The 17,717-nt window shown below is 46.6% G+C and overlaps 1 protein-coding gene across 1 annotated transcript in view; it reads right to left on the reverse strand.

Annotated features, from left to right (window-relative positions):
• The window catches only part of LOC102387428 (ethanolaminephosphotransferase 1-like), a 90,998-nt gene extending 73,287 nt beyond the window's left edge, over positions 1 to 17,711 (reverse strand). Inside the window, exon 1 of the mRNA XM_025201048.1 lies at positions 17,680 to 17,711. The gene's annotated coding sequence lies outside the window, so the exon portion shown is untranslated. The remainder of the gene's footprint in view (positions 1 to 17,679) is intronic.
• Between the last annotated feature and the right edge of the window lie 6 nt (positions 17,712 to 17,717).

The raw sequence follows: 17,717 nt of genomic DNA on the forward strand, positions 1-17,717 counted from the left end.
CTGGAATTAGGCACAAATGCGTATCGGTAGTTTTAAAGATTGTTTACTTACACCAAGATGGCAGTGGTGTAGGCTGGAAAACTTGATTGAGTTGCAGTTACAGACAGACAACACAGATGGTCTCGTGGAGGTTGCTAGGCTCCACGGTACAGAGCTCCGGATGCTCTGGGTGAACAAGCCACCAAAATGGAAATTGTAGATACGTCTTATAAAAGTCGCACTCAAAGACGGGAAGAGGTGGGCGGTGGATCAGGCTGCCACGCTCCTCTGGATCTCACACAGGGTTTCTATTACCCTGCCGTGTACCCAGAGTCCCCACGAGATGGATGTGGAGTCCTCTTCGGCTTGGGCGGAAACTGCTCAAGCCTCTTATACGGCTAACAAGCCAATCGTTAACCACCACGTGTGAATAATTTAGCACTAGCCAATCACGGGGAACAAATTTGCATACCGGTGGCGGGAACTCTTTTGCACCGTGCATTCCTCTTGCAACATGAGCAAAGCACTCTGCAAAAGAAGCTGCAGAAAAGGCGGGAAACTCGTCCCTGCACCGGGGTTTTCCTCTGCAACAGGAAACTCTCCCGTGCAATGAAGCTGCAACTTGGTGGGGATAATTCTGGTGCCGAAGCACACACACAATCATGCCTTTTGGGTCATGACAGCCAGCACATACAAGTATAATAATAGGATTCCTTTTATCATCCCCTGTTGCTTACATAGTTATTTGGAGTATCATAGCGTCTCTCCTGCCCTACATACTTTTATTTGCATTGTGTAATTGATACTAGCACTTTCTGGCCAGTCAGAGATTGTGTCTGAAGGTATCTCTCAAGTAGAAGCACTTGATGGCAGAAACAGACTTGTTAGCAATAAAACTTGCTCAAATCTCCCTGTCTCTGGAATCCTGGAGGTGATTTAAATTAAAGCCTCCCCACCCCCCTGGCTTTTTTTAAGCGATCAAGGTTTTATTTCCTATAGTACTAGCTGTACAACTGTGATAATTTCTTAGCAAACAGAAGGCCTAACTCAGATACCATTTTTCATGTATTTTTGATAAAAATTATTTGGTGTGGGGAAAATTAATTGGTTTGTTTGCAACATATCTCCCAGAAAATACAACACGGAGATCCTGAACTTCTCAAATGAAGATCAATTTCTAACAGTTACAATGATTTCCTTTGAATCTCATATGTTCTACAATGATCCTAAGGAAATTTACTTTAGCAAGAGGATAGGGAGCATATGATGTCTGCCACCTGGACCTGGCAGCGTCAACAGCCTGACCTTTCTTGAAAGGAGGAGGTGAAGGAGATCCTCTACCATGCCTTCTTTGACTACCTGCAGATGCAGCTGGCCACTCTTCACTGCCCGTGGTGCCCTCTTTGGCACACTGGACTTACACTTCAGTGAGATGGCATGCATCTTGTCTATGCCTTACTAGGCAGCTGATGAAGGTATAATCTGCCTGGACAACTTACTCCCGAAGCAAGCTGAGATGGTGACACTAAAGTGCCACCAGAACTGACTCACCAGTTCTGGCTCTGATGGTGCCCTACACCTCTTTTGGCTCCTTGTTTAGACATGTGTGACCTCTGAGTCTGGGCACTTTACCCAAAAGCAAAATGTAGACCAGTTTGCATCCTGCTGAGTCATTGAGGGGGCCTTATGTATTGTGGAAGAGGGCTGGCTGGTTCTTAAAGTATGATCACGTGTGTGGAAAGAGGGAAGGTGCAAGGGTTTTCGTTATTGTCACTTTACTGGATTGTTCTTCTCTTCTTATTGTTTGTGTTCATGCCTATATGAGATTCTGTGCTTTTAATTGGCTGCTTTTAACTTGGGGGGGGGGTTAAAACATTTTTTACTCTTTTATAATAAAGGTTAAAAAAAAGAAGAAAAAGTGGCTGAAAGGTGTTTCGTACTCAGTGCCTGGGAGGGCCATACATTTTTGCACTTTTATCATTTGCTTTTCTATTTTTATAATTAAGTTTTATACAGTACTGATTTTTATCTCCCTATATATGTTTAGATAGGTTCACCAAATGAGTGAACTCATGGAAGAGCAGTTTATTTACTTAAGATGGAAAAATGTTAATTTATGGAGTCAGCAGTTTGGATTCTATTTCCTGATGCCACATTTGTCTCTCAAAGCAGGATGACAGGGCAGTTAAGGTGTTTTGCTACAGCTCTACAAGTGCAAATGTAAGCCTTGCTTTGCACTGGTTGCCAAAAGTTGACCCAGCTGTAAATGGTACCTGGCCAGTGACTGTGATCTTTCCCTGAGTTCCCTTCCAATCACAGTGCTCTGGGGGAGTGTGGCAGGGCATAACCTAAAACTGCACCTTGCCAGGAGTAGGTGGCCTGGTGCGGCTTTCAGTGGTGTGGGAGTCCCCAGGAAATGCCAGGCCAGTTACCACCCCGGTGAAAGGCGGTGTGGGGCACCCTAATAACCCTAGCTCCCACAACTGGGTGGGTTACCCCATAGAAGGGTCAGGAAGGAGGACCCAAGAGAGAGAGAGGGCTATAGACTCAGAAGCCTGACTTGTAATCCCTCGATTGGTCAGTGCTGGGGCCAGGACTGGAAAGGTCAAGGGGTCAGGGGCCCACTGCGAGGGACACCCAGAACTGAGGGCCTGGGGTTTCTGACTGGCCTGGAGGTGAGGCCAGGGCCTGTATGGCCAAAGATCCCAGGGGACCACACCCATAAGGGGGAACAGTTCAGGGAGCTAGGCAGCCCAGAATGAAGGCAGAGTAGGACGCCTGAGTGGAGGGATCCAGGTGGGGTCTGGACTGGAGGATTCTGGAGCCCAGAGTGGGGCCGGTGATGATAACAACTGTGGATGCCATCTGCAAGGCTTGGGCTGCAGTGTAGGGGAGGAACGGAGCCACAGATAGTGCCCCCTGGCATTGAGGCAAGAATTGGGCAGCCTCCCGCTAATCAACAACTTAATTAACAACAAGGCATGGCAGGCAAGTAGGCAGGCAGTTGGCCCAGAACAGGTGGGCGGGGCCGTTGGTAGATGGGCCCTGAGAAGGGCCTCTGTTACAGGGAGGGACGTAGAAACAGCACATAAGCCTCTGTCTGCAGCCTGTCTGTCCCTTTTGTGAGCTGTTTCTGCCTGAGCACTTGGAAGGCCCCCTGTTACAGGCTACTGTTCCTGCTGTTTTCAGCTTGCTGTGCATTAACATACACACAAAGTCAAACATGTCATGAGTTTTGCTTGTCAGCACCTTGAGGTGCAGTTTCCCAGAAACCCCTGCACCTATCTCCTTGAAACTTGGCAAGCCTCATGCCCTCAGAAGGGGCTACCATATCTGCTGTTTTCATCAAAATCTGCCAAAAAAATGAAAAAGTTATAGGTATTTCAGTGATTCCTCATTATAGTCTATGGCCAGATCACCAAATCTCTCCGAATCAGCACCAAATCTTCCAAAGCTGATTTGGTTGAATCAATTTGGCACAGTGATCTGAATCTCCAAATTGAATCACTGTCCTCTGAATCAGCCAAATCCAAATTGAATACCTCCCTATTCACACAGGCCTATTTTAGCCACACAACCTCTATATGTGCTGCTAGCTAGAGGCACTAATGTGTATGCCAATAACAACAGACCACTAGGCTGGGCTGGACTTTTGACTTAACTATTACCATATGATCGTTTTGTCTATACAATTAGTAAATATGGTTTTTGGCTTTTACTCACTTAAATTATTAATATATTATAATGAAAGATCAGACTGATGATTTGGGGAGTTTATACAAGATGTATGGATTCTGTTTGATATGATGAAGATGATATGTGATCATTTTTATAAAAACTGTTGTATCATGGCAGCCTCTTTGTGAATCAGAAATCATTGAGAAGTAGGGCTGAAATGGACCTCCAGAGGTCATCTAGTCTGACCCTCTGCCTGAGACAAGATCATCCCTGTCCAAATGATCCTATACAACTCCATGATCTAACCTCTGAGTAAAACTACCATCAATCCTGACACCTACATGAGATATCACACCCTAACTGGTAAAGTAGGAGGACCACAGCAGCCAATGTCCTGCTTGTGTGCAATATATGCTCAAGAGATCCCAGGTCAGGATCCCCCACTGCAGAGGAAAGCAAAAACCCTCACAGTCCATACCAATCCAACCATGGGGTAAAATTCCTTCCTGATCCCAAATACGGTGATCAGTGTGACCCTGAGCAGAGAGGCAAGACCCGCTAGCCAGGAACCTCCCAACAGCAGCACTGGTACACCCCAGTCAAACTCCCTAGCCTTAGCTGCAGCGAACACCCAACTTCTTTAAGAAAGGCTTAAAAAAACACCGTAACATGTAGCAGAAAGGAAGTTGGGGGGGAGGGGGGGGGAGATGCCCTCCCAGCCCCAAATGAGCAACCAGCAAAGATCAGAAGCATGGGAAATATCCATAGTAGAATATATGCATAGCTAAACCTAAATCATCTCAGATCAGTGGCTGTCCAACCTCTTCTTGAACACCTCCAGCGATGGAGTGTCATAACTTCCCCAGGCAGTCTGTTCCACTGCCTCACTGTTCTAACAGTGAAGAAGTTTTTCCTGATATCCAAGCTATAGCTACTTTGCTACAACTTCAAACCACTGGTCCTCATCTTACTCTCTGCAGCAAGAAAAAAAAGGTGTTCTCTCTCTCCTGTATGGCAGTCCTTTGAGTTTTTGAAGATGACTACCAGCTTCCCCTTTTAAGTGACTTTTCTGCAAGCTGAATATGCCTAGTTCCTTCAGCCTCTCCTGGTATGACTTGCTTTCCAAACCCTTGATCAACTTTGTTGCTCACCCTAACATCTTTGTTGCTCAACCCTCTCTAACTTCTCCACATCTTTTTTAAAATGTGTACCCCAAAACTGCGCACAGTATTCCAAATGAGGCCTAACCAGTACTGAGTAGAGAAGCACTATCGCTGCCTGTGTCTTGTGCCTAATGCTTCTATTAATGCATGCCAAAATCACACTTGCCTTTTGTGCAGCTGCATCACACTGCAGACTCGTACTGAGTCTGTGATCTACCAAGACTCCCAAGTCCTTCTCCACAGTGCTGCCATCCAGCTAGTTGTCACCCATTATGTATCTGATTATTTTTCCCAAGATACAGCATTTGTCCTTGTATTTGTCTGCATTGAACTTCATCCTGTTAGCTTCAGCCCAGCATTCCAGTCTGTCAAGATCCTTCTGAATTGCACTTGCATCCTCCCACATGTTCACAATCCTTCTCAGTTTTGTGTTGTCTGCAAACTTGTTCAAAAAGCGCTCTATGCCAGCATCCAAATCATTAATAAACACACTGAACAGCACTGGGTCCAGGACAGAACCCTATGGGACTCCACTTGAAACCTCCTGCCATTTTGACATGGATCGATTTACAATTACCCTTTGATTGTGGCTATTGAGCCAGTTGTCTCTCCACCTTGTAGTACTTTTATCCAGCCCACATTTCTCCAATTTGTTTATGAAAAGGTCATGTAGAACCTTGCCAAAAGCCTTGGTGAAGTCCAGGTACGCTATATCCACAGCTTTCCCTTCACCCACCCAAGTAGTTACTTTGTCAAAGAAGAGATCAACTTAGTTTGACACAATTTGTTTTTCATAAATCTATGCTGGCTGCTTGTGATCAACCTTTCCTCATCCAGATGCTTGCAAATAGACTTCTTTAGGATATGCACCAGTGACTTCCTGGGTACTGAGGTGTGAGACTAACCAGTCTGTATTTCCCTGAGTCCTTCTTTATGACATTTTTTTCTTGAAAGAGGGGTACTATGTTGCCCCCTCTCTAGTCCTCTGGTACCTGGCTTGTCTCCCACGATTTAATGAAGATTATTGCTAAGATCTCCTCTGTCAGTACCTTCCGTATCCTGGGATGAAGTTAATCAGGTCTTGCTGACTTGAATTCCTTCAGACCCATCACAATTTCTCTAACTGTGCCCCTTGTTATACCATCCCTTAGCTTGCCCCTTCCTTATCCAAAAAAACCTTACTAAGTGTCTGGCTGCAGCTAAATTGTTTTGTGAAGACTGAAGCAAAGTAGCTGTTAAGTACCTCTGCCTTCCTGGCATCTTCTGTTAAGAGTTCCCCCTGGCTAGTTAAGAGTAAGCCCACAGCTTCCTTGGTCTTTCTTTTCTGGCCAACATACTTCTAGAACCTCTTCCTCCTGTCTTTAACCTCCCTCGTCAACTGTAGCTCATTCTTTATCTTTGCCTTCCTGATTTTGTCCCTGCAGGTTCTTGCTATTTCCTGGCAGGCGTCCTGGGTGACCTGCCTCTTTTTTCATTGCCTGTGTGCTTTCCTTTTTGCATTTGAAACATCCTAGAAGCTCCTTGTGCAGCCACATTGGTCTCTTGTTAATCTTTGCTGACAAAACTTCTAGCACTCAGACAAGGGACAAAAGTGCATATTTAAATTTAATAACTATGCTTAGATGGATATGCTGAAGAGGTTGGCTGAAGCTGCTTCCCTTACAAGTCAGCACGAAGGGCATGCAGCAATAGCGAAGGGGTTGGTGAGCAGGACACCAGCCCTGGGCATCAACTTAGAGGAGCAACAGAATGGTGGTACCACAGGGAGTCCATATTGTGACAACAGCAGCATCAGCTGGGTAGAGGCAGCTGCACAGGTCTCATCACCAGCAGGAACAACCAGAGGTGGTCACACTTTGCCACAGAAGCAGCAGCAGGTGACTTTGAGACCCCAAGGCAGGTAAGACTAACACTCCATTGCAAGCCTCTGCTTCCCAACAGGGGTTTTTACCCAAGGTACAAAACTTCCTAGCTGTGCCTCTAGCTTGGAGCAATGGTAAGTTACTACAAAGAACGAAGAAACCCAGGTGCTGGTGGCAGGGCACGTAAACAAACATCTAGTTACACAGGAAGTCTTGGGCAGGAGCAATAATGTGATGGACCAACTTTCATAGCAGGGGCCCAGTTTACCTGCAGGACCCAGCAAAGTCGCAGAAGAGATTGAAAAACGATATGGTTAAAAAATATGAACTGTATGTCTTCAATGAGCTGCACAGAAAGACCAGACCAAATCAAAGAATTCTGCAATGAGGAAAAACTTGGGCAGCAAAATACATACATGGTTTATAACTTTTTGTCCATATCTTGTGTGTTTCTTGTGTTGCTGATAAAGAATAATGCTTTTAGAATCCTGTGTACCATCTATTTCTTTCATTATCTGGGGCTCTTTGCAGGTTAAGCACTGGCCCGAATGCCCACAAGCTTGAGTTCTGGAAATAATGTGTTTAAGGCAAAAGGAAATCTGTAGAACAGACAGAAGGACTCTGAATTCCAACTCTCACTACTGAGTGCTGGATGGGAGACTTTTATTGCAAGAATTTTCCAAAAGATATGTTTGGAACATTGGCCTCAGATCCTGTCTGAAAGTTGCATGTGTAGGCTTGGCAGAATTTGACTTTTATTGATAAACAGAGATTTCACCTGACACTCACAGACTGACAGAAAAATATTTCCTTTAGTAATTATTGAAATTTATAGAAAGTGGACTTAAAAAAAAAATCCAGGATGGATTCTTCCCCCCTCCTCCCCACCCACATACACACAGCAGTCACTGCAGGCAAGGTGGGGGAAGCCCCAGCTGCGTGGCCTGCTCACCATACTTCTGGCGATGGCTCAGGCAGTTGGTGCAGGAGCTGGGGGCCGTGTTGGTAGGCCTGTGCTGGGAGGGAGGTTGGAGGGGTAGGGCTGTTGGCAGCCAGTGCAGCCAGCTACTTGCTCTACCCAGGTCCCAGCCAGGGATCAGGGGTCAAACTCCCAGCCAGCTCAGCCGAGCCCAGCCCAGCCCCTGCATGATCAGGGCAGAGGCCAAACTTCCGGTGAGCCTGGCCCAGTCCCTGCATGATCACATATGCTTTATTGATTTATGGATATTTACTTTTTATGTTTTAACGTGATTTTGTAAAGCTTGTAGCAGTATACTGTCCTTACTAAATTGTCTGTCCCCCACACCACTAATTTTGCACAATCCTAAAAATTTAAACCAAGTAAAAATTGAAATAAATGCTTAAATATAAACAGCAACTTTAGCCATCAAAACTAATTATTAAAAAAATAAAAATCAAATTCTGCCAAGCCTATGTATGTGTTACTTTATAGAGAGGTGCAAGAAATCCCTTTTGTGAACGGTTTACTTAATCTCTTTTTGCTTAAAAACTCTCATTCTGATTTCTCATATCACTTTGAAACTGCTTTTCTATCAAATCATAGATGAATAAAAAGATAAATATGTACATGCATATTATTGCATATCCTACCAAAAATGTCAGATAGACCTTTTACAGCACTAACTCTGATGATGAGATTACTAAACAACAAAATGTAAATAAGGACAGCATACAGCAAAATGCCAGACAAACTGAACTCCAGTTAACTGTGTGTCCAGTCAACCACATATTGCCATGTGTTGTTTCTGCACTGCAGTTTCTTGCTTTGTCTTAAAGTTTTGTAAAGAGTTCTTACTCCTTCTCGGTTTGGAAACATCTTGCTTTTTATGATAGCTTGAAATATACCTTTCTAAAATCCTTTGCATTACTTTAAAATTCAATCTCTTTCAGTTTTGTATTTTCAGTCATAGACTTCATAGATTTCATAGACATCAGGGCTGGAAGGGACCTCGGAAGATCATCGAGTCCAGCCCCCTGCCCAAAGGGCAGGAAGTCAGCTGGGGTCATAGGATCCCAGCAAGGTAAGCATCCAGTTTCATCTTGAAGGTGTTCAATGAAGGCGCTTGAACCACCTCCGGTGGCAGGCTGTTCCAGACCTTGGGGGCTCGGACAGTAAAGAAATTCTTCCTTATGTCCAGCCTGAAGCGATCTTGAAGTAGTTTGTGACCATTCGACCTCGTCATCCCTTGGGGCGCTCTGGTGAACAAACGTTCCCCCAGATACTGGTGGTCACCCCTGATAAACTTGTAGGTGGCCATCAGATCACCCCTGAGCCTGCGCTTTTTCAGGCTAAAGAGCCCCAGGGCTCTCAGCCTGTCATCGTAGGGTCTGTTTCCCTGACCTCTGATCATGCACGTGGCTCTTCTCTGGACTCTCTCAAGCTTCTCCACATCCTTTTTGAATTGTGGAGCCCAAAACTGGACACAGTACTCCAGCTGCGGCCTCACTAAGGCCGAGTACAGGGGGAGAATGATGTCCCGGGATTTGCTTGAGAAGCATCTATAGATGCAAGCCAGCGTTTTGGTCGCTTTACTAGCCGCCGCATCGCATTGCAGGCTCATGTTCATCTTGTGGTCAAAGATGACCCCCAAGTCTCTTTCTTCCATAGTGCTAGCCAACATAGCACTGCTGAGCCTATAAGGATGCTGAGGGTTTTTCTTCCCAAGGTGGAGAACCTTGCATTTATCGGCGTTGAACACCATCAGATTCTCGTCCGCCCACTTGCTGAGCCTGTCCAGGTCAGCCTGGATAACCTGCCTGTCTTCTGGTGTGGATGCTTTGCCCCAAAGTTTGGTGTCATCGGCGAACTTGGCCAGTCCACTTCTGACTCCAGTGTCCACATCATTAATGAAGATGTTGAACAGTATGGGTCCAAGGACAGAGCCTTGGGGTATCCCACTGGTCACAGGACACCACGATGAGTGACTTCCATCAATTACTACCCTCTGGGTCTGACCCCGGAGCCAATTTTCCAGCCAGTGGATCGTGGAGGACCCAAGGCGACAATTGGCCAGTTTCTCCAAGAGGCGATCATGGGACACCAGATCGAAGGCTTTTTTGAAGTCAAGATATATGACATCAATCTCTTCTCCCTTGTCCAGGTGATAGGTCACCTGGTCGTAGAAGGAAATGAGATTGGTCAAGCAAGACCTACCCGCAACAAACCCGTGCTGGCTATCCCTTAAGATGTTGACATCGGCCAGTCCATTAAGGATGGCCTCTTTAATAAACTTTTCTAAGATCTTCCCCGGGATAGAAGTCAGGCTGATGGGCCTATAGTTAGCCCTAGTCATGTTTTGGGAGGTTACAAAGCAGCCACCAGCTTTTATAACCACTCAGAGATCGGTCCCAATTAGTGCAATAGTAGTGCAATATCTATTATATTTTTATTTTTTGGGGAAGCCAACAAGATAAACATGATAGATTACTTGTTTCAGGAATGGTTCAGCAAACAAAAATCCTCTGTGAGTTAACTAATAGAATGCTGCTGCTCTTGAGTTCTAGGAGGCAAGCCCTACAGTCAGAGACATTGGCTGAAATTTCTGTACCATATGAAGTATAGATTTTACTATGATGCCATCTCATATAATTTGGTAGATGCTGATGATGATAAATAATGACTGTTAATAATGGTTAATAGTTATTAATGACAATTATACCACTTGCTGATAACTAATGCTGATTACAGTTAATGCTAATGATGTTGATTATGGAACTACAAGTGTTAGTCAAGAAGTAATGCTTCTTAATTTTTATTTCCTAAGCAAGCCATGGATGTGAAGGATGTTCTTGTTGACTTCTTGCCTAGAGGCATGGATAGACAAAATGGGGGCCCTAAATTGAAGCGGTGGGTTTTTAAAAACACTGCTTCAATTTAGGGCCCTTTAAACTCCCATGTTGTGCACACACCCAAATTTACCTGCCAATATGGTGGCAGAGAGGGGAGGGTGTGACCGCTGGGTCTCGAATACCCGGTCACATGCAGCCTTGGTCCGAGCAATGGGTGGTGTATGCCTTGCAGACTCTTGTGAATTGCCGAGTAGATGTTCCCTCCATGAGTAGTCTTCCCCTATCTCGCCTGCCACGACTTTGAATGTTTCCCAGTGGTGGATTGACTACCCGGGGACCTTCTGCGGCATGTGGTCTGCCCAATGGTCACCTGCGGGGCTCTGCCACCCCTACACCCTGACCTTACGCCACCTTGATGGATCACTCAGTCTTCTTGGCCTCATACCCCTTCACACATAGCTGTGGAGCCTCTCGAGTTCCTTCCCGTCCTGGGTATCAGGTCCTGAGGCTGATCCACTCACTCCATCACAGGTTGTCTACGTTCGGAGGTCCCAATCGTGGAGCCTGTTCTCGCCTACAGTGGACTCCTGCCTTAAAGCCTGAATCCTATGTGAAGCCCTTTGGGCTTTGCACCAATTATTATATTTATATAAGCCCCTCCTATCTCTCAACCCCTTCACATGGGGAAACACAAAGAAAAACACAAAAGAAAAGCACAAGACAACATGTTTACCGCATCGCTAGGACTCTGGATAACTCCCTTCCCTGGTCCCTTACATCAGGGTACCGGGTGCCTAGTTCCCTGCGGTCTAGCTAGGAGATGACCCCTGTTTGGGGCTGTGTACCCATGGCCTTCTGCTCAGGTCGTCCTTTCCCCCTTTTCCACTTCATCTGCGAGTCCGATGCTGCCCCACTTCTCTCCCTTCCGGGGCGTCCCAATCCGGGTGCCTCGTAGTTCTTCAGTGTGTGGCTGACTACTTTCTGTGTTCAGGGTAAGTGCCCTGCTTCTCCGTAGCCCTTCCTGCTGCTCCTGCCGGGGCTCTCCTGGCGGGGAGAATTCCTCCTCTTCCCAACTGTTCCCAATACTCCCACCTGTTATGGTGTGGGTCTTCGCGTGCCCTTCTCTGCTTCCCCTGTTGCTGCTGCCTTCACAGATTGCAGGGGCTGTTTCCGGCTTGTCTCTGGCACTGATGATCCGTTCCCTGCCACTGTTGCTACGGCCTGCGTCAGGAGCCTCCTCTGGCTCCTCGTCCTGTGCTCCTTCCACCTTGAGGGAGTCCCGAAGTGTGTCTTGTGGCCCCGCACTCCTCGGGTCTGTTCTCCCTCTCTCTATTCCTCCGCCGTCGGCCCTTTTTCTTATCCTTGCCAGTCGGTGGTTGCTGGTGACATCATCGGCTGGTCTCAGCTGAATAAAGATGCAGCTAATGAGCTGCCTGGGCTTCTCTCCCTGTTCCCGCTGTGCCGTGGCTCCTGCTGTGGGTGAGTAGTTTTTTCTTGTTTTAACTTTTATGTTTGTTTCCTCTCCCTCCTGTCCGTTCTGTCCCCCGTAACTTTATTTTCTTATTCAGGGTCCTTCCCCCTGTTCTCTCCTGGGAAAGAGGGTGAGCTGCTGGTGGGCGGAGCAGTCCCTGGACTGCAGGGGGGACTGGTGCTTCCCTCCGTGGCATGGTGGGCCCCCCAGGCAGCATCTGGCCACAGGCACCCAGCTCGGGTGGTCCCAGGGGCACCGCAGCCATGGAAGGAAGCACTGAGTCACTGTGCAGCTCAGGCAGGCAGGCAGGCTCCAGGGGAAAAAAAAGATCAGGCTCTCCACTTTTCTTTGGCAGAGCCTGCTTTCCTGGGCTGCTGCCAGGCTGCCTGCAGGGCTTCCTGCAGAGCTGCAGAGCTGCACAGAGCCCGGTCATTTAAGGTGCTTTACAGTGCCGAATTTCCTACAGCAGCTGGAATTACTGCGCAATGCACCGCTGACGCATGCAAACACAAACACCATTAAAGCGGTGCAAAAGCATTTAACCCACTTTAAAGTGTTGTGCACACATGGCCCTTGTTTTGTCTATACACAGCCTATGGAAGCCACAGGAAAGTCAGCCACAACTCTAGAAGAAACTGTTTTTGTTGCATTCTTTACAAAACAAGGGCTGTGTCTTATTTGGGGGCATGTGGTACGCAAGAAAATATGGTAATATGAAAATGATTCCATATTCGTGCAATTAGTTCATGCCTGAATTTGCTGTCTGGTTTCTAAAAAGTGGCTGAAAAGTTAAATTTTGGGAGTTTAACAATCTTAGGCTGATTTACATGATTCATTTTTTCCTAACTGTGGCATTTTGCCAGTAGTAAGTAGAAGCTAGACTTCAGTAGTTTAGCCCTCTTTTAATGAGTGGTAAAAAACATGGTTTTGCTTCAGCTTACTGTAGGGTAAGAACATGCATATGGAAAAATACCACAGAGCAGCTACACATAGCAGCTCTCCACCCACTTTGAACTCACTGTAATTTGCTTGTTTGTCCACACACTAACATTCTTGTGTGTATTTATTTATTAGATGCATGTGCTGCCCTTCCCAACAAAGCGTCAGGGTGGCTTACAGTAATGGAACAAAATAACGTATTTTAATATTCTACTTACTTTTATAAAATATAAACAGCTCCCCCCCCACTCTCTAAACAGTATCCCAGCTTAGCCCCGCTTGCTAAACGCCTGCCCAAATAGGTCTTACAGTGCTCTGGAAGGTTTATAGCCTTGGGCTTTCATAGGCCTCCAGGGAAAGCAGCTACTTTGAATGACCTCCCATATGTTTTTACTAAGCAAACTTTGAGGGTACTTGCAGGGGGTTGCTCTTGGCTGACCTTAGAGATTGTGATGTGGCATAGGAGACAAGATGGTCCCTTAGGTGTGTAGGGTCTAGACCGGGGTAGGTGAAGTCTGGCCCACAGGCCATATCAGGCCCATGACAGACTCCATTTCCCAGCAGCCCCTGCCTGCATTGCTGCAGCCAGTTTCCATGGAGACCCCAGCAGCAGCAGGCCATGACAGTGCAAGGTGAGGGTTTCCATGGAGACCAGCCTCAGCAGCACTGGCAGGGTATGTGGCTGGGCAGAGAGCCGCTCCAGATCGGGTTCTTGCAGTGGTGACAGAGTGGTCCGGAGCCAGGGTAGAGCTGTGATCCACTGCTCGCATGCCCTGAGCAGGGATGTACCGGCAGTGGATCACAGCTGTGCCCTGACTTCTGTGGACCCCGCCACTGCTGGGGTCTCCATGGAAACTGGCCATGGTGACACAGGCAGGGGGGAAACAGAGCCCGGCCACTGGCCATATCCACCATTTTGCCCACCCCTGGCCTAAACCATTCAGAGCCTTATGGGTGTAGCAGGACACTGGGATGCACCTGATCCTTTTAAAGGAGTAAGTAGCCTGAGAGGCTGCTTGCAGGTGGCACAGAGGGCTGAGAGACTCACCTGACCTGAAGAGAGCTCAGGCTGGAGCTGTATAAGTCCAGAGCCTGAGCCGGTCAGACAGTCTCTCCCTGGCACCCACAAAGCAAGGAGCTCTAGGCAGCAGGGCTCCTGAAGGGCGTGCAGTTTATATAAGGAACCCTGCAGGCCTGGGAACAGAGGAAGGTTACCTGGGTAGAGGAAGAGAGGGTTTTATAGGCACATGGCTTTTGTTTTATTTTGAACCCACCGAGAGTTTGAGGGGTCTGCCAGAGGATAGAGATGCTTCCTTTTTAATCAGATGGTCGCAGTGGTTTAGCCTTGAACCCTGCAGTGGCAAGCTTAAGGCCTGCATAGAGAACCGGTAACCCAGGAGCACACAGACTAAAGGTGCAGCTCAGTAAGGGGTCGAGGAGCCTAGAGCAGGGCTGAGACCTGGACCAGAGGGCCATGTGCCCAGGGAAGGACTGAGCTGGGCCAGAGAGTCCGCAAGCCCAGAAGGAGCTAAGCTGGACTGGAGATCTGAGAGCCCAGAGAAGGGGCTGTGTAAGGGACCAGGGGATCCAGAGGCCCAGGGGGGGTCTGAGAGTGTAAATAGACAACATCAATAGGAGACAACACCCGTGAGGCTTGGGGCATGGTGAAGGGAAGGAATGGAGCCATGCAACAAGCACTTACGGCTATGGGTGTCCAGCAGAGGTACAGACAGGCCGAGAGGGCCTACTAGCCTAGGGGCACAAGACTGTGACTGAGCAGCAGAGGTCTTTGTGTCATCGGGGCAAGTAAGATCCTCCTTCTCCTTCCCTTCCCCATGCTCTCTGGCACTTCACCTCTTTTCCCCCTTTGCACCACGAAGTTTTGCTCAGGGGCACCAAACTTGATAATTATGTCTCTGCACAGGCCAAGTACCAGGTGCTGTGCTGTGGTCTGAGGTTGCAGAATATTTTAGATATACCCAGTGGATATAATAGTTCTGTACCACTTCCTTGCCCCTCTGCCAGTAAGAGAGTCTCCTGTCATCTTCTCCACAACAGGTATTACCCAGAGAAGCCTCAGGTTCAGGCCTCTTGCAAGACCTCCACCCATTGCCATAGAAGGGAATTTAAGCTCTGTATGATGCAAGGGGTTATCACATCTTTTGCATCCATGTCCCTAACAACTGGTTCTGCCATCCTCCTGGCACAAGACTATAATAGATTTGCTGCACAGATAAATGCATAAGAAATGCTATACTAGGTCAGAGCAATGGTCTATCTAGCCTAGTATCCTGTCTCTGACAGTGACAGGAACGGACACTCTAGAGGAAAAGAAGATGAACAGGGTATGTCTAGAGTCTTCTATCCCCTGTTGTACCCTCCCTGGCATCCATTGGTTTAGAAATGCAAAGAAGTTACTGTACCTTTGGAACAGGGAGCAGGACATAGGCAAAGCATATAAATGCATTCCCTAGAAACATGTTTATTCTTATAAAAAATTACAAATACTGCTTTTCATTTAAGGTTTACTATTGTGCAATAGAACTGGCTGGACACATTTTCATTTTAGCTGGCTATTAATATTACATTTGTAAAAATGGAGTTTGTTATACTTGGCCTCAACAAGATCTAATAGTTATTTCTCATCTACCTTGGTTGACTCCTATGGTTAGAAAAAAATATCTAAAATATTTTCCAGCTCTGCCAATATTCTTGGGTGTCTGAAATTGTTTTAACAAAAAAATGTTTCCATGTGTGGGTTCATTCTTTTTAAGGATCATGTGATACACCTTGTGGTTAATTAGTGCTATGAAATGCTTACACTATAATTTAAAGAAAATTATTTTCAGATCTTTTACCCATATATATTTCTTTGCAGCTCATTATATTCAAGGCAAACTTACTGAAATCAGTGGAACGGGATTTAATCCAAATAAAGTTCTGAAGAGGCTTAAAATACATTTTAGTGAAATTACTTAGTTTTATATAAATATTCCAACAATTTCAGGCAAGACTCTCATTCCATTGTTGTGTACTTATACGAATGCACAAGGCCTGTTCTAAACAGTTTGCAAACTCAAAAAAAATTAGATGCACGGTAACAAACAAAGAAGCCCTTTACTTATATTCTATTTAAATATTCTGCAAACACCCATACTTGTTACTTTGTCCAGGTGCATCCTCAAATGTACTCCCCCCTGCTGCTGATACAATGTTCCTTACAGAAATATTTGTTTTTAACCTTTTCTACCACATTTCCCCCTCAGGCAGGGGGTTGGACTAGATCAGTGGTTCTCAACCTTTTTTGTACCAGGACCCATTTGTAAATATTGATGGCCAGTCTCGACCCAGTGCCCCTCACTCCTGACCTGCCAAGTGTGTGGGCCAGTGGGTGGGTGTGTGGGGCAGGGGTGCCGCAAGCAGCCCCTTGCTGAAACTCTACCAGCCTGAAAAGCAAAAGCCATGGTTTCCCATGTTTTTCTTCTTTAAAGCAAAATCCATTTTTAAAGTTTCTGTGTAACCCTTTTATATACTCCTGCGACCCACTTTTGGGTCACAACCCACAGGTTGAGAAACACTGGACTAGATGACCTCTGAGGGTCCCTTACAGCTCTGCTTCTCTATGACTATTTATTTCCCCTCCCACTGCCCCCCCCCTTTTTTTTACATATTTTTGAGTTTTGTTTCATTTTGTTTGGATATGTAAAAAGTGGCTGGTATTCTTTCTTAAACAAGCACTGGGTCCCATTCAGTTCCTCACTAGTTATTCTTTCTGAAGCAAGCACTGGGTCCCATTCAGTTCCTCACTAGCATCCTGTACCTATCCACCTTACTTCCCTTCAGTGTCCAACTCAGTCAACAATTCCAAGGGGAGTATTTTACCTTATTAAGTTAGGATGCCCTGTTGTACAGACGGATGCGTCCGCACACACACTTTCAATAGGGCAAACCAGAAAGGGGTTCTGTGGGACTGCAAGATGACTACAAGCATCACTGCAGTCAACAGAGCCAGGTGTGAATGATGTTTTGCTTCTATGAGAGAAAATAAATGACTTCAAGGAGAGAGGGAGCTTTGGGACCCGACACATTCAAATGGGAGAAGCTGAAAGAAAGAAAAAACAGGCTGATGTGCTTCCTTATTTGCATCTGCACACTTTTATCTGCTCTAGTTTGATCTGCTGCAGATGCCTTCCAGTCAGGTGATGACAGAGATCCTGGTTTTCTCTGAGAAAAAAAATCCCCAATTTTTGGTTAAAAAAAAGGAACCGCAAATCCACATTTGTTCCATGATCAAAATGAAACACCACTATATAGTCAGGTATCCAAGTTGTACACGACTAGATATGTACACTATTTATGTACACCACTATATATGTCTCTATCTATTCATGGTGTTTCATTTTGATCATGGGAAAATGTGGCTTTGGGGTTCCTTTTTTTTTAAACCCGAAAACTGGGGATTGTTTTTAAATCGGAGAAAACCAGGATCCCTGGTGATGACACACATCCACCACCTGATAAACAACCTCAGCCAGCAGTTGTCTGCTCTGTGCCGTGGGAGCGGGCAGCAGGGCATCTCCCAGCCGCCCCAAGGCTTTCAGGACCAGGGAGAGAAAGGACGGGCAGGGCAAAGCCGAGGCTGAGCGGAGGGAGACGCCCGGTCCCCAAAGCCGAAGCCCCCCTGGCTGCCCCGGCCAGGCTCGTGGGTGCAACCCCTCCCGGTGGAACAGGGGTCGGGGGCAAAGAGGGGAAGGGGGTGCCCCGGGGCTAGGCTTACCTTGTACTGGCGGAAGCCGGCCAGCTGCTGGGCGCTGA

Source organism: Alligator sinensis, unplaced genomic scaffold, assembly GCF_000455745.1.
Source record: "Alligator sinensis unplaced genomic scaffold, ASM45574v1 scaffold615_1, whole genome shotgun sequence".
In the NCBI taxonomy this organism is placed as follows: domain Eukaryota; kingdom Metazoa; phylum Chordata; order Crocodylia; family Alligatoridae; genus Alligator; species Alligator sinensis.